We start from the raw sequence: 25149 nt of genomic DNA, 5'->3' as shown, positions 1-25149 counted from the left end.
CACATTTGCGGGAAGGCCTTCGCACTTATTTGAAAGTGTTCAAAAGAGAAATCCAGTGGGAGGAAACACAGGACTGTAAGCAGCACTGAAAGTTGTCCTAAGCTTTAAAAGAAAATCATTGCCCCAAAACAATATTCTTCTTCCTAACAGGTTTAAGGGAAATGTCATTACTTTATTAAAGTGATCTATCTATTCCTTCAGGACTGGCTCTGTGGCAGTGCTCTGGATTCAAGAGGATGTTATGAGGTACAGACTCCAATATAAACCTGAAAGAAAATAGCCACTGAAAATATTTCTTCAGCAGTCTCTGAGAGACGTGGTCAGACGTTATCATACAGAGGATACTGTCAGCTTTAATACCACTGTCCCAATTCTGTTGGAAGGCTTCATGTCTGTGCAAACAGGATATAACAAGACACAGCCAAGAAGAAATTAAAAAAAATACCTCAGAGAAGTTACAAAAAAGCATCAAGTAAAATGCCTGACATGCTTCTGGCAGTTTCTCACCTGTTATAGCACACAAGCCTTTAGAAGTTGGTAAAACCAGAATTTTGGAGTAAGATAAACCCACCAATATCTTCTGTGGGCTAAAGAGAGCTCTTTGAAATGGCATAACATCAGCTGTATCTGGGCCACTTGTGAGATCTGGCCCTGATAGTGATGCTTACACAGGAGATGGGCTCCTCACCAGACCCCCTCTAAAGCACAGAAGAGTGCCTGCCCTGACACGACTGAGATAAAAATTGTCTACACCTCCCATGGCAATGCTTGCTAGAATTTGCACCATACCACTGGGGTAAAATCCATTTAAAATTCAGTTTTCAACTCTTTCAATCCAATAAAACTGACTATTAGCACTAGCACAAAATACCAGTTTTGGAACAGAAATTCAAGCATATGAGTCAAATTCATATACCCCTAAATTTAGGTGTGGTATAGGAATTAATATTCTCTGAGAAGCTGGCCTGGAGATGGGGATATGATCAGACTCTAAAGAGACCACCATATGTTGAGTCAAATATTTTTACATCTCCTTTTCAGAACCTTGAACTCCACACTGAAATCAGAATTAAGGGAGGCACAAGTGGAGCGCGTGGGACAGCAACACGTACACTTAAAAGCCAGCAGGTTAAACAGGCATTGTTATTGGCCCCAGAAATGATTAAATAGACAGGTCTTCCCTCCAGTTTGGCTTCTTACAAAAAACAGACTAAGCCAGAGCTAAATAAAGCACATTTGTCAGCTGGAACAGCCCTTCCCTTCTGCAACATAAGAAAGCAGGATGAGGGAGGCTCAATGAATTTAATGACACCTTTCAATGCAAAATGCTGGGCTTGTGTATGTGGACCCTTCCTGCTTTAGACACCCCCTTGTCCTCCACTGCACCATTCCCAGAGGCCTCTCAGTGGCCTTTCCAAATCTTAATATCAGCATAACAGTTATCCTGTTACACCTGAAGGACAATGCTGTACAATAGGTACCTCAGTTTAAAGGAAATTAAACTTTAGTCTTATATGTGCAAAAGGGACAGGAGTTTTTTGGTAAGATGAGCACTGCTCTTAGCATTATTAGTGAGCAACTATTTTAGAGGCTCCAGTAGCCTCATTTATTCCCAAATGACACAGCTCATTTAAGTGTCCAGTGCTAGACTTATATCTAAAAGCAGGATTTCATCTCTCCCTTTCAGCCTGTTGTCAATACTGAAAGCAAGAAGACCCATGACCTTCCTTAGGAGGAGAGGTGCCACTCCATGTGTCTTCCCACCAGGGAGTTTACAAAAGCCAAACCCCAGCTCTCCCCCATGTTGTACCAAGAATTAGTTACCCTCATTACCAAACCAGCCTCATTTAGAACAGAGTCCTCCCCATTCTCCGTTCTATTTCATGTTTCTAATTCTCTCTTTGTCACAGAAGTCTCTGCAGTTTTGGGCCAATCACTTATGAGGAAGAGCACATGTAGCACATCTGTAAAATACCAGAAGTAATACCCTTTAAAATGGGATTTTTATCCTCCCAAGGTATTCAAAATTATAAGCTGATCTAGAGAACTAGTAGAGATCCCAGCTTGACAAAATAGGTTTTTTCTAACAGTCTCTTGACTGGGGGTCAATTACTGTGACATGTTAAAGAGCAACAACTAGCTTGTGTGTAAATATTTTTATTATATATATTTGTTACATAGCAAGTCAATATCTTTCTTTTTCTGATATGCTACTCATTTCTGATAGTAAAATCACATCAGTGCATCTTTCTGCCCTGTATTCTGCTATTCCTCCTTGCTTCTGGAGTGTGCATATCTATAAACTGTCACTTCCTTGTGGCCTGCAAGGTAAGAGCTATTTTAAATGCTGAAGACTTCAGCTTACTTACAAACAAAGGTTTCTGCGCCAACATGAGCAAGTTAGCCAGACTGCTTGAATCCCCTATTCCCTTCTCATGAGACTCCTATGTCTTTTGTCACCTCAAAAGTGCCAATCTAATGCACTTAAAACTGGCAGGCATTTGCACTTCTGCCTGCTGGCATCCCCCTCCCACGGGAGCCACGTGAAATGTCTGGTGGAAGGCAGGATTCATGAGAACATCCATGGTGAATGGCAGAGTGCTGAGAGTGACATTTGGCCCTTGGACCTTCCCAGTGCAGACTGACACTTCAGCTTGATTTATTTTGTCATTCTTCCATTTCCCTCCTGGTCACAAAACCTCGTTGGGTTTCACCAGCAAATGAGTATTTGGCCTTTGATTTTACTGGGGACCAGGAATTCAATCCATGCCCTGACTGCTCAGCTCTGTCACCAAGTATTCAGAGAATATTAACCTTTTCCAACTCCCCCGCAAGCAAATCTTGCCCAGGATCTTGGCAACAGAAAAGCAATGACTTGATTAATACCAAGCATGGGGTGGCTATGGAAGGAGCGTTTCTTGTAAAGAAAATCAGCTCTTTCTTGTCAGTAAATGAATGCTAATACTCTTTCCCTATTAAGGCAGGCTCCTGCTTTAAAACTTTTATACCTTCCATATATCATGTTTTTGGAAGAAAGTTTTGCTATTTAAATAGCTGCCAGAGTGTTACAGGCTTAAACGATTGCAATTTACAGTACTCCATAAATCAGCAGACCTCAGATGCATTGGATAGACAAGAGCTTAAATTGACATCCTGCCTTTTTATGAACATTAAAAGGCTTGATCTCATGACATATTTACACAGAAGTATCCCTGCTGCCTTGGCCAAATTGTTCCTAAAGTACTTTACATGAAGGGGCATAATGACATCAACCTGAAGCTTTGTACATTAAATTATCTAAGTGTTACAGCTAGTCCGGAGGGGTTAGCTCAAGTCCAGGAGAGATCTCTGTGGTGCCTGCTGCTTCCACCGAAATACGGTGGAAATTTGTCCTTTAAATAAAAATCAGATGCAGGAATCCCATGCACAATCTATCTTCACTTGCCTGTGGAAGGATGGCGCATCCTACTGACAGGATCAGCTTCCAAACCAACACACCTTGGCATGGCACTACTGCAGTCACCAGATGCAGGTATGTCAAAAGCAATGGAATGTCTGAGTCATGCCTCCCTCTCGGATCCTTCAACTACACAAAATACATCTCATCTCTGCTGACATCCTGGGTGGAGTTTGCATTTGCCTCCAGCAGATACTCAGCACCACCAGCCTCGCTGAGGCACCATTCAGCCACTCTTGATCCAGTCCTGATGCTATTTTTTACAGACAAACTGGAAGATGATGGTAATACTGCATACAATGGCTGTGAGTCAGGTCTTTTCAGGATTTTGCCTCACAGGCATGTTTTTGGGGGTAGCTGTCTTTCAATAACCAGAAACTCAGCCTTTACAGACTGGGATTACCTCAGGAGTAGAATAATTTTGAGTCACTCAGCAGTCAATTCTCCTGCAAATCTATCTGGTACATTTCAAGTAGAAATCAGAGTTGAACACTTACATACTATCACCTAACTAGACTGGTCATCTTCTAATTACTACACATCTCCCAGCAAAGCCAGAGCCAGCTATTTCAGAGCTTCTTTCCATTCAGAGGGCAAGAATCCACTTCTTCATGAAGCAAAAGGACAAATAATACAGGAAAAAATCATTATGTCATTGGAAACAACCCCAGGAGACAGAAGACTGTCTTAAATGATGCAACTAATATTGGCTGTCTGTGAGAGGATACCAAAGAAATTACTTGGTTATTAAAAAGCACCAAGCAAAAGAAACCACCCTCTGGCCTCAGTTGCTGGTTTTAATCAAGTAAGCATTCCTGAACACCCTTTATCACTGAGACATGCTCCAAAAAGCTGAAAGAACAAAACCAATCAACATTAATAATAAACTCTAACTTGCTCATGGTAAACTTAATTCACTTTTTCAGGCATACTTCCCCACTTAAGAAAGTACTGCTTTAAAAAAATCACATCTTCCCCCTTCCCTCCTTCCAACAAAAGACATGGAAAATATTATGGCTATCATTATTGTCCTTGGATGAGCCAACCTTCCTGAAGTTTCCCTTTCCTGCAGCAACACAAGGGAATGGTCACAGCCAAGAGAGGAGTAAAGAGCAAGCCTTGCTATTGGTTACAACGGTGAAAAACTCTGTCAGAAGCTGAGTCAGTCATTAACACCAGTGGAATTACTGTTCCAATGGCTTTGCCTCATGGTTGGGGTGCAGGTTCATTTTTCTAAGCACTGTGGAAGAAACAACCCCTGCTCACAGTACCTTCCCTGGCTGTGATGTGCTGAAGTTGTACAGGATCACAGAATGCCTCAGTCTCAAAACATGGCTGAATTATGGATGAGGGAATTCAGGCGTAGAGACACTGAAAAAGACATTAAGTACCCAAATGTACAGTGAGGAGACTCTTAAATATGAATAGGTTTAGCTTCCCTGCTCTCCAGTCGGGCAGGTACATCTGCATTCCTCCACTACACGGGGAAATTATGCTGTAGACAAAACAGTACAATGCTTCAAAGGTATTTTTGACACTTCAGTGTTTGTCTGCCCTGTCTAGTCTCAAGTGCCTGATTTAGGCTATTAAATAGTGGCTATTTGGCAAAACAACTCCCCTTTCTAAACATCTATCTCCCTCTGTGGACCACATCACTCCCGATCGCAGTTACCTCTGCTGCTTATTAGAATTTTATCTCCAATTTCCCTAAATGCAGTCACATCCCAATAACCCCAATCTCAGGAAAGCAGCCACACCAGGATTGAATGGGAGCCAGGTCTGGTCCTGCTGCAGCCGCCTGCCTGCTGCAGGGCTCTGCTCCTGCAAGGAATCCTACCCACACACTCCACTAGCCAGAGCAATACACTTTGTCTGTCCCTCCTGCTCACTGCCATAGGGCAGCAGACTGTGCAGCACACACATCATGTTTCACCCATTTGCTACTCAATAAATATAACAAAATATGTTACATGATAAGTAATCTCCAGGTAGGCATTAAACATTATAAATTCTGACACTAAAGTATGGTCCCAGATATAGCAACATCATCATGTTTTTGGACACGTCCCCAGAAGAGCCTTTTACCAAAATTAAACTTGGTAGAGGCACAAAAGGACTTTTTTTTCCTATGACTTCAGTCAGCAAGCATAAGAAAGTATGATAAGTTTCCTAACAAATATACACCATAAGAAACTGCATAATCAATGCAAACTCAGTGGATATTTTGGAAACTTCAGTAGCAGACAGGCAGCAAGTAGAAAAGAAAAAAAGCAGGAATAACAATTCAGTTTGTCTTGATCCTGATATGAATACCTAGCAAGGCAGGCAGTGCACATGCATTTTGTATTTAGCATTAATTAACAAGTTTAATCCAATATCTATCTTGATCTTCCCAAATGCTGTGAAGAACCTTCATTGATTGTGTAACAGTTTACAAAGCTCTGCCAATTTTCAATGATTAAAATCTTGGCAGCAGTTGCCCACCATCATGGTGCAGCCTTTAAAATAACGAAAGAAGCCCCCACTCAATAAATAATAACAGCATTTAATAGCAATTTGTGGATGATGTGTATTTCTCTGGGTAGGACCTAACTCCTGATCTTTGAAATGCAGGGTCATGTTTGCTTTATGTTTTAAACTTTTCTCTAGCTCAGGAAGATGAGAGCCTAACCTTTCCTTCCCTTTCCTTCCCTTTTTAATGAAAGCTGAGATTTGCCTAAAATATTGTGACTATAGCAACCGGACTAGTTTTTATTATGGGGGTATTTTTAGCTGCTTGACCAGGTGACACCACTGCAGCAGAGACACTTGGATGGCACCTGCCCAGTCTATTATTTTTATTATTGTTGTGATACAGCCAACAACAACCCTGTTACTGCCTCGTTGTTCTGGAGAGACCAGAGCTATTGCAGCTGGTGTCGGGTCCCTCTTCTGCTGCATCCACATGCTCTGGAGGGTGAGTTTGTGTCCCTTGGATACACAGCAGCAGCAGTGCAAAATGCATTTAAGTGTTAGTGCAAGAATGTTCTGTTCAGCTTTTCAAGGATCCTGCCCCACAGGAGAGTTCTGGAGAAGGTCAAATTGTCTGTATGTACATCACCATGAAAATATTCACACCAGGGAAGTGCACTCACAAGCAAACTCTGAAGAGCATTTTCCTGACCTGTTTTCCTCTTCCTGCCTGCACTCAATTTACGTCCTTCTGACAGTCATAAAATACAGGCTTTTCCAGTGTAAACTTTGTGAAATTAGGTGGTTTACCTAGCTACAGCCAAAGGTTAAATTCACATATTTTCCTGATGACTTCTCTGCATTTAAACTTTGAAGTTTGGTTGCAAAAATCCCTAGCCCATCCATGCAAAACAAACAGAAAAACGCAGAGAGCAGCACTATTTGGAATTACTCAGGGATGTTTGAGTAGGTATTATCTTTGCCTCTCTCAAAGCACTGCAAAAATTGTTTATCTTCCGCTAAAATAAAGCATCCCTTTCCTCTGCACACACCTGCCCAGGGGCAGGGGGGCAGAGCGGCAAAGGTACTCCACACCCTCCCTATTTTAAAGATAACATTGACCCATTTGTCTGCCAGCCTGTGCCACATGTCACAGCTGCAACCATTTTCCTTCATTTGGAAATTACTCTAGAACAGAGATGGCTCCCAGCAGATCCAGGACAGGACTTGGACACACAAGCACAGCAGGACCTGTCCTACAGGGATCTGTGAGAGCAGAGCTGCTCTAGGGAGCTGGTGAGAATCTTGGGGACACAGACCTGCAGAGAAGCCATCCTTGTCATAGCTGCCTGGAGGAGGGATGGAAAGAGGCAGAGGGAGGGAAGATTTGGGGTCTAATAAGGGAAAAAATTGCTCTTTAATCAGGTCAGCTAAATAGGCAAGAGCTTAAGTCTAGACTAAGGTTTTTACTGTATTTGTGTGGCCAAACTCACATATGAGAGGGAATAGAGCTTCACAGCTATCTACAGGTTCTTCTGAAAACCCTTCACTGCCTCATCCCTCCCGAAGGGGCTCCTCTCAGGTCAGTTCTCCAACTTGTTTGTGCTGGTAAGGACAAGGTTTCATGTGCCACATGAAATTGGGACAGAACTCTATAGAAAAGGCTTTTTCAGAATTCTGCCTTGCAGGAGGGGGTGTTGGAGCAGGCAGGAGTTATTTTCCAGGGGTGTGATACAGTTAATTACATATGCTATTGTCTAGTGAGAACTTCAATTAAGAACAACAAATGCATTTTTGCCTAGTTTGGGCTCATCCATCTCCTTAATTTTTAGTGTTCTCCATCAGCATCATCAAAAGCCAATAAAATCAAACCTACCTGAATTCTACAGAGGTCAGCAGCATTGGGAGCTGGAGGCAATGTCCCCACCTGGGTCTGTGGGAGTCCTGGTCACTCTGACACTTGTTGCAGAACTCAAGAAGTTTATTGAGCTGAGAGTGGCAAAGGGCACGAGTGTCATTGCCTCCTGCTCAGGAAACATCCTCTCTACAGAAAACATCAGCAGCAAACAATCAATTAGAGGAACAAAGGAAGAGCCGAGCCAGGACTACAAATGCTTCAGCATTTATTTCTCTTTTGTCACCAGTGTCACCTTGTGCTTCCTGAGGGCCTGATCCTGCTTTTGATGCAAAAGCTGAGAGGTGAGAGCTGCATGAACATGGCAAGGAGAGACCCTGTGAGGAAAATCACTCAACATTGCCAGAGCATATCTGAGGCAAATGACAATGCTTTTGACATGGGAAGAGATGCAGGGGCACACCTGTAGGTATGTAGCACATTGTCAACATTAGTGCTCACCATATTTATGAAGAATTTCATTGAATAAAAGATCAGGCAATAAACTCCTTGAGTGATTCCAGTCTGCAGCACACGCCCCCCATCACATGCCTTTTCTGCCCCCAGAGTGTTGTAGTTCACCAAATTGGTGACAAGTGTTAAGTGCCACAGGCTGTCAACCACCCACACAAAGCAGTGGTTTCCTCATTGTTTGCCACTGTGCCTTCCCAAGAACAGCAATTCCTGCAGGTTCCCAAAGCCCCCACATTTCAGATAAGTACATTCCTTGTGCTTTAGTGGGAATGCAGCACAGGTACGCAGGCCTGTGATGGCAAAACGTAATTTGTTCAGATCTTTGCCTTCAGGGTGAACACCAAGATACTGCCAACAGCCAGAAAATTTGTGATTTAATTTAGAGGCAGCGAGGCATGCCTTTTCTCCAGGCCCTTTGGAAAACAGAGCTGGGTTTCCACTTTTACATGATCTAGCAATTTTTTAAGTTTTTTTTTTTTTTTTTTTTTTTCTTTTTGAAGTGCTAAACAGCGTTCATCTCTTCTCCACAGAGCAGCATGCTGAGACAGAAATGAAGGCATGCTGTTGGCTGGGCATGCAGCCTCATGCTCCCACTGGATGGCAGGTCAGGCACTGGAACACTGAGTTTGGTGCTGGCAGTGATGAATCAACCTCTAGAAGGGGGGAGAGTAGGGGTTTACAATTAATTTTTTTGCCACAGGTGGACCATTAAATGTTTAGATGGATGTTCTACAGTTTTCTGTGCATTTTAACCCTAGTACAAAAAATGTGGTTACAATGAGTGACAGGAGATTTAATCTGCAATTTTAATACACAGCATCCCATTTTCCCTGTTTAATCCTTCCCCCTGTGGAGTGTTAGAGATGGGCTTAGAAATATCTCACAGACAGACTAGGGCTCTTTTTTCCCCCTCTTCCAGAAAATTTCTGGGTAAAATCTTCTTCTTTCAGTCCAGCTAAAAATACTGCAAGAAAGAGTCTTTCATTGGAAAGGTTTCCTAAAAGTCACAGGCTGGGACTGAGAGTTTGAGCTCCTGAGATTTACACTTGGCTCTTGCACTGAACTGTTGTGTCTTACATGGTTTTGCTCTCCTTTGCCCCTGATGCACTTGGACAAGTGACAACCACGGGGTTGGAGCTGCCAGCACATCCAGATTTTCCAGGCTCTGCCCAACTGCAGCTGGAGCACGAGGTGCCCCACATATCCCTGGCACCACAGGCTTGTCAGGGAGACATGACCTTGCCCCCTGTACTTTGGATCAGGAGCTTCTTTCCTGGGAAGAGCTTTCAGGGGTGACACCTCCCCATCTCTAGCCTGTCTCTCCTGTGTTACCTCGTTCTGGCTCTGCCCCCTGGAAATCACCCAGCAGATGATCTGCACAGAATGGTTGATACCAGAAAGTGCTGGATTTGGGGCTAAGAAACAAAAAGACATCCCACGCCTTGGCAGAGCCATCCCTTCTCCTAAAGGAAAAAGCTTCCCCTTTCCACCTTTTCTTCCCAGGAGCAACTCCCTAGGAGCACCAGGTGACTCGTGTCATCTTTTCTCACTAAGACAATGCTGGGTTTTGGCTATCAGCACCTCCTAGCTGTGCCTGTCACCAAAAAACGAGAGTTTTACTCAAGTCATTACCGTGCCTGCTGGCTCCCCTAGGATCCCCGCAGTGCAGGGGAGGAGACACGAAAATCCGGGGGCAAAAGAGTCCTGAAGAGGAAACATGTACCACCAGCCCAGCTCCATCACGAGTACAGGGAATTTTATGCTAACATGACATTGATAAGGTTGGGGTAACTCTTTAGAGGCAAAGCCACTGTCAAGCAAAGGCTCAGCTGCTGTTGGGGAACTTGTACCCACTCTCCCTGAATTAGACTCAGCTTATATGAGAAACTGCTTCCATGTCTTCCCTTTGGGGCTCTCAAGCAGATACTCAGTGAATTCGTAAAGAAAACCGCAAACCCAGCCTCTCTTGTGAATACTCATTTCCAAAGAGCTCCTCAATAAAAAGGTTCCCCGCGAAGCTGCAGCAGCGCTGCGGGAAGACCGACGCGACTCTCGGCGGCGTGAGGCGGTAATGGGCTCACGAGTGAGAAATGAGTGTGAGCCAGCTCGGGCGCGGCTGCCTGCACCTTCAGAGAGCCTCAGCGGTGACACGGGGCATCAGTCCATCAGTCCCGTCCGTCAGTCCGTCCGTCAGTCCGTCCGGCACCCGGCGCGGTCTGTGGGCCGGGAGCGGCGCGCAAGCGCCACCTGGCGGCGCCGGGCGGCGGCTGCAGCGCAGGGACCCGGCCCCGCTGCCCGCCCATCCCGGCATTCGGCATTCGGCATTCCCGGCATTCGGCATTCCCGGCATTCGGCATTCCCGGGACGCGGCATTCCCGGGACGCGGCATTCCCGCCGCTGGGAAGAGGCGGGACTCGCCCGGGCCTTCCCTCGCCTGAATAAAAGGGCCAGAGACCCTGTAATGGCGCGTGTATGGCCGTTGTGCAGTCGGCAGCTTTCCCGAGCGCCTGGAGGACCGGCAGCCACCTATTCACCGCCGTCTATAATTAAATTATTTACAACACTGCAGGTTAAGTTATCAAACTCTTTGATGCAGCTTCTTGCCTTTCACACCCGTGCAGGCTGGGGACACCCCGACAGCAGCCAGTGTACTGTCACCCACAAGGACGGTCACTATCGGCGTCAGCAAGCAGGATTTGGCCAGCCGGACACCTGGGAGAGCCAGCAGCGCCTGCTCTGTGTTTCTGAGACACTGTGCCCGGTGGCTGTGCTGCTCAGCTGATGCTGGGCTGTGCATCCAAGCTGCAGTGCTGGGCTGGGACCAGCCCCTGGGCCTCTGGTGGGTGGGCTCTGGCACGGGGGTGAGTTCGGTGCTGGGCATCAGCACCTCCTCTGAAAAATCACTGGGTGAACCTCTGGACAACCAGCTGCCAGCCGAGGCGGCAGGGAACTGAGTTGCGTGATGCCCATTCCTATTTCCCAACAGACTTTGTCTCACCCACAAAGTGCCAGAGTAAGAGCTGGCAGAAATGAGTATTGTTGGCATTTGTGCTCAATTCCTGCTCTGCAGGAACTTAGCTCTTCCAGCAATTAAAGACTCAACACTGCAAACATCTGCAACCAGTAATTACCAAAATCACTTCCCCATCTGAGCTGCTGAGTGACTGCTGCCATCTACCCCTCTATCTCCTCCACTTAAAAAACCTGACCAAAACCAAACCAAATAACAAACCATTTTGCACTGCTTGAACAATCACAACCCACCGTCTGAGACACACTTGGCTGTATCAGTGCTTAAGTAATTTCAGTAAAATAGTGTGAAAGATACTGGTTCAAGCTACTCACGTACCATGGTGTTGTCCAGTTCCACGGGCTAAGGGGTCATACCAATATATGTCAGGTCCTCAACTGAAGTCTCTTGACTGTGCAGCATTGTTGGCTTTCGAGGTGAGAAGAGCTGAAATGCAAACTGGAAGTTCATATTTAATTCTGAGCTGTTCCCCGAGGCTCACGTGGCTGATCTGAGAGGCCCTTCCCAGCACCACAACCTGGACATACAAAAGTTGTTCCACAGCCGTGGAGTATTTGTGATTTTGGGTGAGTGGACCTTCAGTTCAGTTTCCCAATCATCATCAGTGGAAAGACAGGTGACTGCTGATGGGGCTTGTGTGAAACACTGGTATGTGAATTAATCTGGCCACAAACCTTTCCCTTCCAGGTCTCTCCCATCCGAGGGAACAGACATGTCACCACGGTGCCCTGCTGCCAGCCTGGGAGAGCAGAGGGAAGATGCAGGATATGCCCAGAGGCAGCCTGCTCCCTGTATTGGCACAGGCTGGAGCAGTTGGGAAGCCATCAGCCTGCTTTTGCAGATGCCTTGTACAAACATTTACATTTCTCTGCAGAAACCATTTGGTTTTATCTGTGTGCTTAAGCTTTTCTGCTGTAGCCAGCTGGGAGGGAAGAGGGTGATCCCAAACCACACAGTGAGGTGCCATTAGTGCTCCAAGCTCACAGCCCCAAGGAGGATCCCAAGCAGGGGGGCTGGGGTATTCAGCATCACCAGGGACACAGCACTCAACACTAGGTAAAGGTCGAGTTGTACACTTGAACTGTGTTTTACCTCAGAATTGCTTTTTGGGGAGCATTATCCCTCTCTTAGTGCCTCCTGAAGATGCACTGAATAACCAGGGATGTTGCCTTTTGCATGTGGGTGAGATGGGGACAAAAGGACTCCACATGTCCCAAAAGCAAACTCCTCACACCAGCAGTCACACCCAGAAATTCCCAGGTCCTAAATCTTTTTTTCTGTCTGCTTTCCACCAGGAGAGGGAACTTAAAGTTAAGTCTCACCAAAGGGGAATGATGTAAAACGAAAGATTTGCAGAAAGCTGAATTTCTAAATTTCAGGGGAAATACTGACACCTCAAAACTTACTCTTATTCACTGTTAGGAGTAAAACAAGCTTTTCCGTGAAAAAAAGTCACAGAACTCTTCTGTTTCCATGATGTTGAGCCATTTCATTTTGATAATGTCAAAACAACCTAAAATATTGTCTTATGCAAAATAGTAAACAGATTAGACATTTAAATAAGGCAAAATGAAATTAATTTACACAAACAAGACAGAATTACTTGTTTTGACTTCCTCCTTTAAAAATTGTCAAATTACCAGAAACCTGAGATTTCAACACTAACAATACAGGATAACTCTTCCAGACTGTTTTAGACCAGCTCTTCACATCACAGCCGGGCTGACTTCAGCCCCAGCAATATCCATTGTTTTGTTGTTACCTGGCCCACATCCCACTCTTCTGGAGCTCCTGGAAGGGAGACAAGGCCTGGGGTAAAGAGCTGACCACAGTTATGGTGTGTGTACAACACCCATGCTAAACCCTTGGGGCCACCTTTGCTTTATTTTCTGCTGGTCCTGGGACTTCACCTGGGACTGAGCAGGTAAAATTGAAGAAACTGGCACCCAGGTGACAGCTCAAAGGAAAATTGTGGCCATCACAAACAAGAACCTGCAAAAGAATTGTTGTCACCTCTGTGGAATCACCAAGAGCACCTATGGCTTGAGACTGAACACTTCAATCTTGACTTCTGAAGCTGGACCAAACCACTCAATCTGTGCTAATTTGTAATTAGGAGTGGGTGATTTCCTGTATTGACTTCTCTTTTAAATCAAGCTGGAAAACTCATCCTGTTAGAGTCTGTCTGTTAGCATTTCCATTTCTCTCTATGGTTACTGCTACCGAAGAAACTTCAGGTTGTGCTGTTCCAGGCCTCACCTTTCTTTCATGCCATTTTCAAGTATTTCAGCTCCCATGAAAGGGCTGAGACTGTGGTTTTTGATGCTGCAAGCCAAGGCCCAAAATACTCCCCCTATGTCTTTTCCTCCTGAGAACACAAAAAACCTCCCACCTACCCTAGTTTGTGCCCCGCTTTTAAGAAATGCACAAAGCTTCAAATACTGGTTACAGCTCCCAAAACAGCAAGGCCAGCCAGCTACAATGCAATTGAGGGTCAAAAAAATGAGAGAAAATTTTAATTTCCACAAAACCAGTCTTCAGGCAGCCTGGCTCCCAGCACACCTCACATGAATGCCACTACAGACCATTTTGACAAGGGAGGGATCCTCTCCCTGACACTCTGTTTTCCATCTCCCCTGGCTGCGGGTTCCCCGGGGTGCTTGCCATTGTATGCATCACCTCCCCTGTCTGAGCCCACTGCTGGGGCATTAAATGGTTTCTCCATCTATCTTCAAAGGGGATGGTAAAAGAGAGATCCATAAAATATTCAGTTAATACATTTATGCCAGGTAACCCTTCCCATCAGCCAGTCTGGTCTCCCTAGGGTGGTTACAGGAAGGGCCTCAAAGGTCCAGGTACATTTTCCCTCTGCCCTGTCAGAAGCAGTGTGGCTTTTTCCCACTTTGCTAGTGTTTTACTTTCCAGGATATTTCTTCCTGACCCGGTCAAGTAGTGCCCTGAAACACAAAAATAGATCAATTTAGAGATGACTGTTTTAATTCAAACCATAACTTCTGTTTTTATAAATGTAACCTCTCTAAGTTTCTTTGTTGTTTGCATACTAAATAGCCTGCCTTGTTTTCACTTTGCCACCTCTTTGTATTATATTATTTTTACAGCTGACAAGCACCGTTAGACTGTGAGAATGCTGCAGTGTCAAAAGCAGATTGAGTTTGCTGATTGCTGGAGTTCTTCGTGATGCTCACACAAAATTCCTTCTTTCCCCTATAATACATCTGTTGTTTGTATATTCGATAAAGTTAATATCTGTGAAATCAGTAATTTCCCCCAGCTCTAAATTATACCGCAACAGACAGAAGATTGACTTCATTGTATTGACAAGAGAGAGCTCTCAAGACTTATTATTTGTGGGAACTTGGAGAGATTACAAAAGCACACAGAATGGCTTTATCTGGGGAGTGTATTTCTGTAAAAGCTGATAAGGTGATGTATGCACATTAATGTGGAAATAGTTTTTAACAAACTTCTACCTTTCTAATATTTTTGGGAGAAAGAACTAAAGAAATAGCATAAATGAATGCATCATCCCCTTCCTCTCTTCATGCCAGTATCCTCTTTTACACTGATCTCATGTGCAATATTTATGTCTACATAAATAATTCAGGAACCAATTAATCCAATTCTTTTATAATTACCTCTTATAATGACATACAGCCCAAATCCCAGCAGCTTAATTGCTACTTAATGGAGATATTTATGACACCAACACTAGTAAAGAATATAGGCACTCTCACTTACGTCAATTAGGGATGGGGCTTAAGCTATTAAACTCCTGATTTGGATTTCAAACACCTCTGAAGTCCTGGCATTTGAAGACACACAGGTTTTCACTTCAGAGCCAGAGGTTCCAGCTCCCCTATTACACATGTGACCGTGTATGAGGGTTCAGGAGTCAGCCCTCACTTACTGCAAGCTGACAGCCCCACAGTGCTGCCCCTTCCCTAATGCCTCAGCTCTCCCAGCAGGACTGTGCTGGATTTTGTCTCTCTACTACCAGATATGACCATGTTTGCCCAGGTTGGCTTTACACATTGTAAGAGCACAGATCAGCCTGCGCTCAATCCACAAGCCTTGCTCAGTCCATGGAAGCAGCCTGAATGTTGAGGGCATCTCAGATGGGAATACTGGGTTGCACTATGAATCCTGCCCTAAAAGCAATCCACCCTCAGCACCAAATTGGACACTTAACTGAAGGACATCACTCAAACAAGGGAGAGCAGAAATGTAGAGATCTGGGAATGTGAGAATTAAAAGAAGATTTCCTGTGCCTTGATTTAGAAGTGAAGGAACGTCGCTGTTGTACCAAGAAACAGTCAGAATCATGACATAAGTCCACGGAGAAAATTGAATTCTTTTATTAAATACAAGCTAGGTTATATACCTTTAAGAGAGCATGATATGATTGGTGACTTGACCAGCCACCCCCTAAAAGGATTGACTGAGGTTCTCTAACATCCATTCAAAATATTTTTTCCCAGAGTACCAAAACAAGGCTGGAAAACAAACCCAGGTGCAGAGATAGAGAATTAGTTTACAAAACTGTCTTTCACTGTTTCTCAGCTAAAGCATGAGAAAGAAAACTTCAGCTGGAAAATTCCTCTGCTTCTGCTTTTTAGCATCCACAAAGGAAGGTTAGATCTTCCTGTTTCAACTTAGCAGGCCTGGGATTTTACCATTATCCCTTCAGAGGAAAAAGTGAGAGAGAAACCTTGTAAGAGGAGTGAAGGTTTATAGTGGCCTATCTAATTTGGTATTTTTACTCTTAAATGTGATTTCAAGTGAGGAGGATATTTCCTGAGCACAGTGTGACACGCACTGCCTGCTATAAAAGCATCTTGTGAGGTTGTCTCACACATCACTTAAAATAATCCTCCTTGAAAACATGAGAGCATTCCTTGGAGTGCCATATAATTCAATATGAGGTGTCTTTTCCCTTGGGTAGATTGAACAGGTTTCAGGCTGATTGCACACATGCCCCAGCCTAGATCAACATCCTGAGTGGGACACAGGGACAAGCCTCGAGTGGGATCCTGCACCCTTCCTGTCAGGGATGTTTTAAACAACCTGTTACAAGATCAGCCAAAAAAGGCACTTATATTGGGGTACACAGAGGCAATGTGGTGTTTTTGAAAAAAGGCTTTATCTGCATTTGGCTGCATCAACCTGGTTTACCTCAGCTTCCGAAACCCTAAAGTTTAGGCAGCACAGCAGCCATAGGATTTAGGCATTTTGGATTCAAGGAACTGCATTTAGCTCAACCTGAATGCATTCTTGACTGATTTAAGTTAAGGGAAAATAAACAGTTCTTAAATGAAAAATGAACACCCACGGATTGGCTGGCACAGGTTTAAGTACAGAAAATCACTCCTTCTACCAGTGCAATTTTGCGTTTGTTACGAAGCTCTAAAATGTTAATGGCTTTCAACTTGCAAAAACACAATGCTCTAAAACTTTGTCCTGTTACTCGTGAAGTGCACTGCATTGAGAAGTACTTGATAATTAGAGGGAATGTGCATTTAAAAGCTTAAGAATACAGCTTCTAACTGAGAGTCACTTAATGTTTATGATTGCTTTTATCTTTACAAGCAGCTGAAGACATCCTCTGAAGTCTTAAACTTGTCCTCATCAAATGTTTCAGTCAGTGTATTTTCATGAGACCTGGCAAATTTATTCCATTATGCTGCTATTAACGGTGGATATTTATGCATCAGGATGCAAAGGAGCAACTCCTACAACTAACATTTCACATAGGAAACTTCTGTAATTACACCAAGAGATTGGGAATTGGAATACTTGTGTTTCTGCTGAGCTGTGGGACAGACATAATGTGCTGTCCCCAAAGTGAGTCACTTTGATTCCTTTATCCAGTGAATGCGCAGTAATATTTCTAAGGAATTATTGTGAACATATTTGATGAAAGGGTGGCTTTCTTTGTCATTTGATCCCTTCACCTGCATGCTCACTTCAGGGCATTTTACTGCTGCTAAGGTTCTCAGAGATCCTCAGAATAGTTTTATTGGTGTTTATGGGTGGTTAATGAGTTATTCCCTTTGTCTCTGACCTGGGTCATAAAGCTGAGAAGCTGAATTTGAAGCAACAATACTGGATAAGAGGTAGAACAGAGAAGTTTACGAGCAAATTAAAGAGAAATTGAGTTGTTAACTAAAGGCGTTTTCAAATAAGCCCTTTTTATTTGGGGAGAGGATTAATTTTTTTCTGGAACTGTCCAACTTATCAGAAAGAAAATGAAACCACTACTGCTCCAAGACCCAAAAACTGAAAACTTCTCCATTTCTAATAAAATTTTAGAGATTTGTTTGTTCAATAAAAAAGAAGAACATCTAACCTTCATGCTCCTAGATCCTTCACGTCCAGTGTTTGAGGAACAGGCAGGGCAGACAGGCAGTAGGATCCCCCGGAGAAAATCCGTCAGCAGAGATGTCAGAGGGACACAGCTCCAGCTGTGTTGCAGAAATCCCAAGGGAAGCTTAGAGGGAGCATTCAGTTTCCTCTCCCATATCTGCAGAGACCCAGGCAGGTAACTCCAGCCAGAGATTGTTCTAATCTCAGCCTCTGGTTCTTCTTCTATTCCTAATAAACCTGTCCTCAAGGACAAGACTATGAGCAGTTCCCTGGAGAGTCCCACAGTTTTTAGCATTGTAGGCCTTTCTTGTTACTCTTATGAGAACTTCATCACCAACGGAGCCACACCAGGATGGTGCCGGACCAGTACAGACTTGGGGGGCTACTGCTGATCTCCAGTGTCCTCACTTGCCCTGGGGACCAAATTCTCAGGAAAATTCAAGATATGGGAACAAAACCGAGCCCTGTCAAAGCCTCTCATGAAAAAAGGGAAGAATCCCATGCCAGGACAGTCTCTATCCTAGGATAGCTCTCTACTGGTGTACTCCCTGGTCTGCCACGTGCCAGGTGGGCAGCTCAAACTTTAGCTTTTGCATGTGCCAGTGTAGCTTAGAGTTCAAGGATCTTTTGGGTTGAAATTTCCCATTGAAACAGCTCTATCTGGCTGAGACGTTCAACAAAAGACTTTGCAGAAAAAGGTATTTTATTCAAAAGAATGTATTGAGTTTCGTAAGTGCCCTGACTTTGGTGGAAGAAGTCTTCTCTCTGAGCTGATGGTGATTTATCTGCTCTGTTAAGTCCAGTGACAAAGCCCTGGTGCTTTCAATGGGACCAGAAATTAGATTGCCTGTGAAAAGGCAGGAATAGAGGTTTTACCTCAGCTGCTCTGATTTAAATGCAGAGAAGCTCTTGTGGCTCCTTTTGTGTTATTTCAGCTCTAAAGGAACAGAATGGAGAGCAGAGCTGGGCCATAATTGCCCAGGCTGAAACCAGCAAATAGCTCAAGCAAAAATATTTTATCATGGAATTCCCAAGTATATTTTGGAAACTACTTGTTCATTTCTCAAAAGTGACATCAATTCTTTTCATTTAATGATAACAAAAACAAATTTAAAAACAAACCAAAAAACCCCCAAAACAAGCAACCAAACAAAATCCTTTGCCACTTCTCCCTTATATTAAGAATATACTCACCCAGACATGTGTATTTTTTTTTTCCTCACATTTCTCTCAAGGTACAATTCAGCCAAAAATAAATACCTTTTTTTATCCCCTGTATTTAACAAATAAAATTCTATGGTAATTTCACAATCAACAATGCCTCATGTTAGGAATTCCATTATTAAATCTGATTGAATATGATTAAATACGGCTCATGCTTTCCAAAATGGGTTGCATGATGGATTTAAATGAACTCATTAGTGGTTAATGCAGCAAAGCACTTTCTAAATGCTAATGTTTGGCTGCCTTTGGCTCATTAATTAATTTGAAGATTGTGTAATTATGGGAGCTTTCGATTAGCATACGTCTCTTCTTTTTATTCCCAAATGACAGTTGTTTGTGTGTAACTATTGGAAATTCAATTATATTTATAATAAAAATAGGACATCAAACTGCCCAAACAAGCACACTCTGCAGGGGAACATCATCTTTTTCTTTAAAGCCTCTTTTATTACTGTTATTTTCAAAAAGAACATGGGCTCAGCAGCTTTCTGTCAGCACAGAGAAGGGAGAGCAAAGTACATGGCACTGCCAGATAATTACACACCCCTGAAGAGCTGGGCAGGATGTGTGAGGGCTGACTATGGCTTGAGAAGAAGCAGGAGCAGAGCCTGGCTTGTTTCCTCTCTCTCTTCCCTCCCCCTATTTTTTTTTTTTTCCATTTATTTATTTTGTACTTTGCTTTTAAAGACCAACAACCACAAAATGAGGCAGTAGGGCCCAAACAGCCCAGCCAGAAGAGAGGAGCTGGGGTGTGTATGCTGCGACAGGCACAGCCCCGGGCTCCTGTGGATGTGCAGAGCCACATATCCAAGGATTCTGCACCAGCTGTGAAAGAGACACCTGCTAAACTGTGCTGGTATTTCGGGCAATGAATGCACTGGCAGCTCTGCTTTAAATAACACCACAAATGGAAATAAGGCAGACATAGCCTCTTAAGCAGATATTAGGCACAAGGGTGGGGCCATAAATATAACAGAAACAGAACTGGACAAAGTGTTGCAGCCAAGACTTGTGTCTGTAACAGAAACATGGCTTAAAAGAGCTGTGGGCTCATGAGATGTACTACAGGGATAACTCATATCCAAGACTGCTGGAGCTGTAAGGCTCCTGGGTGGAAGAAGTAAAAAAGAGCTGGATCTCCTGGAGACATTTTGAATGACATTGACTAAATAATTAAATCAACTCCCTGGAGCTTTCTTCCATGCTTTTCAAAGGCATATCTGCTTTCTCTAACAAGTCCCATCATTGTCTTCCCAGCACACACTGAATCCACGTCAGTCCTTGTCATAACAGGAAACTTGTTTGTCATCGATAGATTTTGTTTCCACTAAGTATGGGGTTCTTTGCTGTAGTTATCCAGGGCCATACACAGCTGGGTGGAGTGGTATCACAAATGTAAAAGCCAGGAAAACAAACCTTGGGGTTCATTAGCATGCACGGCACTGCCTGAAAGGAGCCTTTCTCTGCCAGCAGCTGCAAGAGCAGCAAGGCATTAACATATGGAATAACTAAGCCCAGTAAGTAACTACTGCATTTTCCAGTGAAACAGAACAACTTCATTTTCTCATTCAACTTGTATTCTCAAAAACATCCAACGCGCATCACTTAGATAAATCACCTGATGGCTGTGGTTTTTAAATTGCTATTAACCATGGATGTTCATTCTGTACACTTCTATATGGATATATATTATTTTAAAATGAGCAATAGGCATGATTTAATAGATAGCACCAAAACCTCAGCACCCTCACCACATCTTCCTTCAAGAGAAAAACGCAAGGAATGATTATGAAGCAAGACCTGTTGGCGGGGCTGAGCCACTGCTGCTTCCAAAACCAGAACCCCTCATCCATTCAGCTGCCAGAGAGCCATGAGATGGTGTTAGTGATGACCTGCACTGAAATGTCTCCTCCTAAGGCAGCTGGGAGAGTGAGTCACTGACTGAAACCAACAGAAGATGCAGAAACAGAAACAGGCCAAGGAAGAACAGCACTGGTGAAGGGTGCAAGGACAGGCAAATAGCAGGAAAATCAACAGAACTTTTGGCACAGCCCCTGCAGGGGAAGGCAGGGAGGGAGGAGGAAGGAACTGGGCTCCCAGGCAGTTCCTGCCACTGCAAAATCTCTTGGGCTGACCAAAAATAGATGAAACAAAACCTAAAACACACACTTCAAACGTGGCATTGGCACTAGGAAAAAGTGCAGCACAGTTTAGCAGAACAGCACCAGAAATGACAGGAAAGCAGTGGATTTTCATGCAAAGTTGCAACCACTATCTAAGGTCACACTGAATGTCTATAAACAGTGTTTAAAGCCCAAGTCACAGAGACAGGGGTTGGGATTTTTTTGTACTGAAGTTCCCAGAAATGTGGCTGCTGAATTTGTCAGCCCCCCTAGAAGTATCTGTAATTCCAAGAGGGAAAACACCTTCCACCCTCCAGGGGTACGACATTTATGGGTGAGAAAGGCAAAACAGCATTGCTCATATCCCCCTCCCTGTTGCTGGTTAGGAGGCTGCTCTGATCTTAAATCCTGCACTGATGCTGATGGCCCTGGACTGTGCCACAGGGAGCCAGGGCAGTGGGAAGAGCCAGCACTCCTGCAAGACAAACTAATGCAAGGAAGCAACAGGAAGGTCTGTAAGTGCACAGTGGCCAGCTCCAACATCCAACAGTGCCTGTGGAAGTTTCCCTGTTGTTCTGCAAAGCTGACAGCCTGGTACTCTTCCTGAAATCCTAATCTTTCCCTGCTTCCCCCCGTACACCCACAAAGACAGCTGCACCTGCTATAATTCCCTTGGGAAGGGCGCTCCATTCACCCCCTCAGCTGGAAGGATCATGGTCCCAATGCATCAGGTCTTTTATCTGCCTTTTAATCTCCTTTTTTCCACCCTTGAGGCATGCTCCATCTTCCCTTCTGCAGACAGGGAAGGCCTGTACACCATCATTTACTCAGCGGACGATGAATCTGACAGTCTAATCTTAACTTCTTAACAGCTGTGTTTATTTACTTAAGTAGTAAATTGTTTCCTCTAAAGCACAGAGGGGTTTGTTTGAACAGACACACATCTCTGCAGTTGGGGGAAATTTGGTACTTGCACATGCTTTCTCTTGAAACTATACATTTTTCTATCACTGAAGTATCTGAATTACAGGCAATCTTGGCATCCAAGCTTTGCTTTAATGATTCCTCTGGCTGCTGCTTTGTATGAAGGAGCAGGCAGGCTGGAAGTGCAGTAAATTGGCTTGCAGGAAATGGGAAATAATAACACCACTTATGCTCTGAATCTGATTGACTACACTTGCTCCCATTCCAAGACACTTTTCTGCTACCCAATCGTAGTTCAGCTCAGATTACATGAGCCATTGCAACACCACATTGCCCTTTTAGCCTGTGTCCTCACTTACACACACGGGATAGTTCTGTACAAGCAGCATCACTCGAGGTCAGAAGAGCTGTCAGGATATTTTAATGAGTCACTCACCCACACCCTGAAACTTAAAATCCAGCCCTGTTAGTCCAGATCAAGCTGGTTTTTGTGTTTCTGGAAACAGCCTTGAATACCAGGTGAGTCCTGCTGGGACAGCAGCAGCTCCTGAGCTCACACTGCTCTGCTGGATGCTCCTGCTCTCAACAGACTGTGACTGCTCAGGAACCCATACAAAGCACAACTCCTGCCCTATCACTGGGGGAAGGAAGCAAACCCAAAATCTCACAGCTTATTGTGAACACTAAGCACTGCTGCAGCCATCCCAGCTGGAACTGCAAGTTTTGGAAAGCAGAGGAGATGCAGAAATCTAATGGGAAAATAGCACATCCTTCCTGTTCAGCAGCAGTGGTAATTTCTTAATATTAATGAACACGTACCATGATATATGATCCCGTGCTAATAAAATCTCCTCTTCTGGAATCCACTTCTCCTTGGGGATATGGAAGCAGCGGAAAATACAGCACACACCTACCCTCCCTATCACCACTGGGACTGCTGGATCCTTAAAGCTCCTCTCTCAAACAGGGCTGTAAAAGGAGATGCATTTTCCCCATGCTCCCCATGGCAGCAGCAGTCTCAGTTGAGCAATGGCCTCTACTTAGTTTGCAGGTGTGGGGGGTTTTCCAGTTCTAAAATGTGGTATTCATTTAAAGCTTTTTATTCACAACAGATTTGGATACTGTTGAATCCTTGTGACTTTGGTCTCTATAAAAGAAGTCCTTCACAAGACAGAATACCTGTGTGGTCAGAAAGCAGGAATATGTCGGTCTCCGTGATACAGAAGCAGCCTTGTCTGAAATATATTTTTATAATATTAAAAAGCATTTACTGCCTGAAAGCATGTTTAACATAGAGCAGTTAAAATTTTTTCTCTCTTCCTTGTAACTCTTACCAAGTGTATTAACACATCACTGGAGCATTTCCTGAATTCACTTTTCTGTTTTGTTTTGCAGGCCCTGCTTCCCAGGGGCCCTTCTCCACTCTCACGGTTTCTGGAACATTTCTGTCACAGTGCTGGTTTGGGAGCAGAATCCCAGGTGGAACCTATGGGCAGATACAATCCTCAGCCTGGTCCTCCATCCTATTTTGGGGGAAATTTTAAGTTTAATTCCTAGCTTTGCCACAGATCTGCTAGGCAGCCTTGGACAGAAACCTGTCACGGGCTGATAATGGGGAAGGGGGAGCAACACAAAGGTTGCAGGAGGGAGAAAAGGTGTTTATGTAAAACTTCCAAGAACCAGTGGGTCCTTGCTGGGACATCAGCAATGCAAAAACCAATAAATTATTGAGCCACTGCTCATAGTTATTATAGCAGAACTGCAAAACCAGAAAACTTATTTTGTTTTCAGTTTCTCCCCAAGTTGTTTCAGAGACCATTTTTCTTATAAACAAGATTCTTATTTCAGTATTCATTAGATTGTTTGTCAAGGAGAGCAGCTGGTGCTGATGAATTGATTAAGACACTCTGAGGACAGTTCAGTTTAAGGAAGAAACGACACAGCAGATTTCAAAGACGTAAAAGGCTGCTGTGAACAATAAACAGCTTTTTCTTTCCCCCCACATTCAGGGTGGACAAAATGCTAAGTTTTTTCTTTCCCCCCACATTTAGGGTGGACAAAATGCTAAGTTTTTAACTGCAAAGAAGATTCAGATTAGAAAGTCCTTCACCATTATGGTTATTGCAGTATTTCAACAGGAGAACCTTGGAGAGCAGCCAGGCAGGACCAGGCACGTGCAGCTCCCTGACTGCCAAGGCCTCTTCCACACCTACAACCTCAGACATTTCCCCTCACCTTCCTCATCACTTGGTGACTCCCATTGTTTTCAAACAGGACCTCCAAAAGCAAAAGTATTCCCCTTTATTCTGCTTATTTACAACTCCTACTAGAGAAAGTGGAATAAAATGGCTGAAGAGCTAGAGAGACAGAACTCTTGGAATTCCTATATCCATGTAAAAACAAATGACAAAGAAAGTCACAATGTTCTGATTTCATACTAACAGAGCACTATGGGCACAGATTTCTTATCCTTATTGTTTCTTATTTCTTGTGCAATTCAGAGGCACAATTTACCTGCAACTAGAAGAGCATTTGATGGAAACACTGAGTTGATTTATCCACCCAGCCAAGCAAACAGTAATAAGCCAGGAGATAAATAAATAAATGTGTCAACAAGTATTTCACTCTTGAATGCTCAAGATAAAAAATTATATACCTAAAGCCCAAAATTGGAGGATCACTCACTGTCCAGGCAACAGCGCCAGACTAAACCTCTATACAGCTGACATTTCCAAGAAGTATTGGAGAATTCCCTGCCTGAACAACATGCAGGGCAAAGTTATAATTTATTCCCTATGAAAACTATATTGAATGATTTTCCCATAGAATTAGCTGCAGGAACTGAATAGAAATAAATAGAATAAAATAATAGAATATTTAATTCAGCACACACAGCAAGTTTTGCCAATTTGAGCATGAGATGGTAAACAACACAATTGCAACAAACTACACAAACTCCTACTTCTGTGCCTTGGGAATTGCCTCCTGGCATCAAATTACTCACTGCTAGAAAGCAGTTTGTTCCTATCCACCTAATCAGCCCCTGACTTTGCTGCAGTGTTCAAGCAAACTGAAGACAGATGGGCTGTGGCAATAGAAAGTGAAAGAACTGCAAAACTTTCAAATAACTATTTAAGAAGTAAACTAAGTAAGTGCAATTCTTCACAATTCCCCTGTGGTGGACATT

Source organism: Coloeus monedula (assembly GCF_965178545.1).
Source record: "Coloeus monedula genome assembly, chromosome: 10".
In the NCBI taxonomy this organism is placed as follows: Eukaryota; Metazoa; Chordata; class Aves; order Passeriformes; family Corvidae; genus Coloeus; species Coloeus monedula.
The sequence above is the reverse complement of the archived record's forward strand: the minus strand, read 5'-3'. Positions refer to the sequence as shown.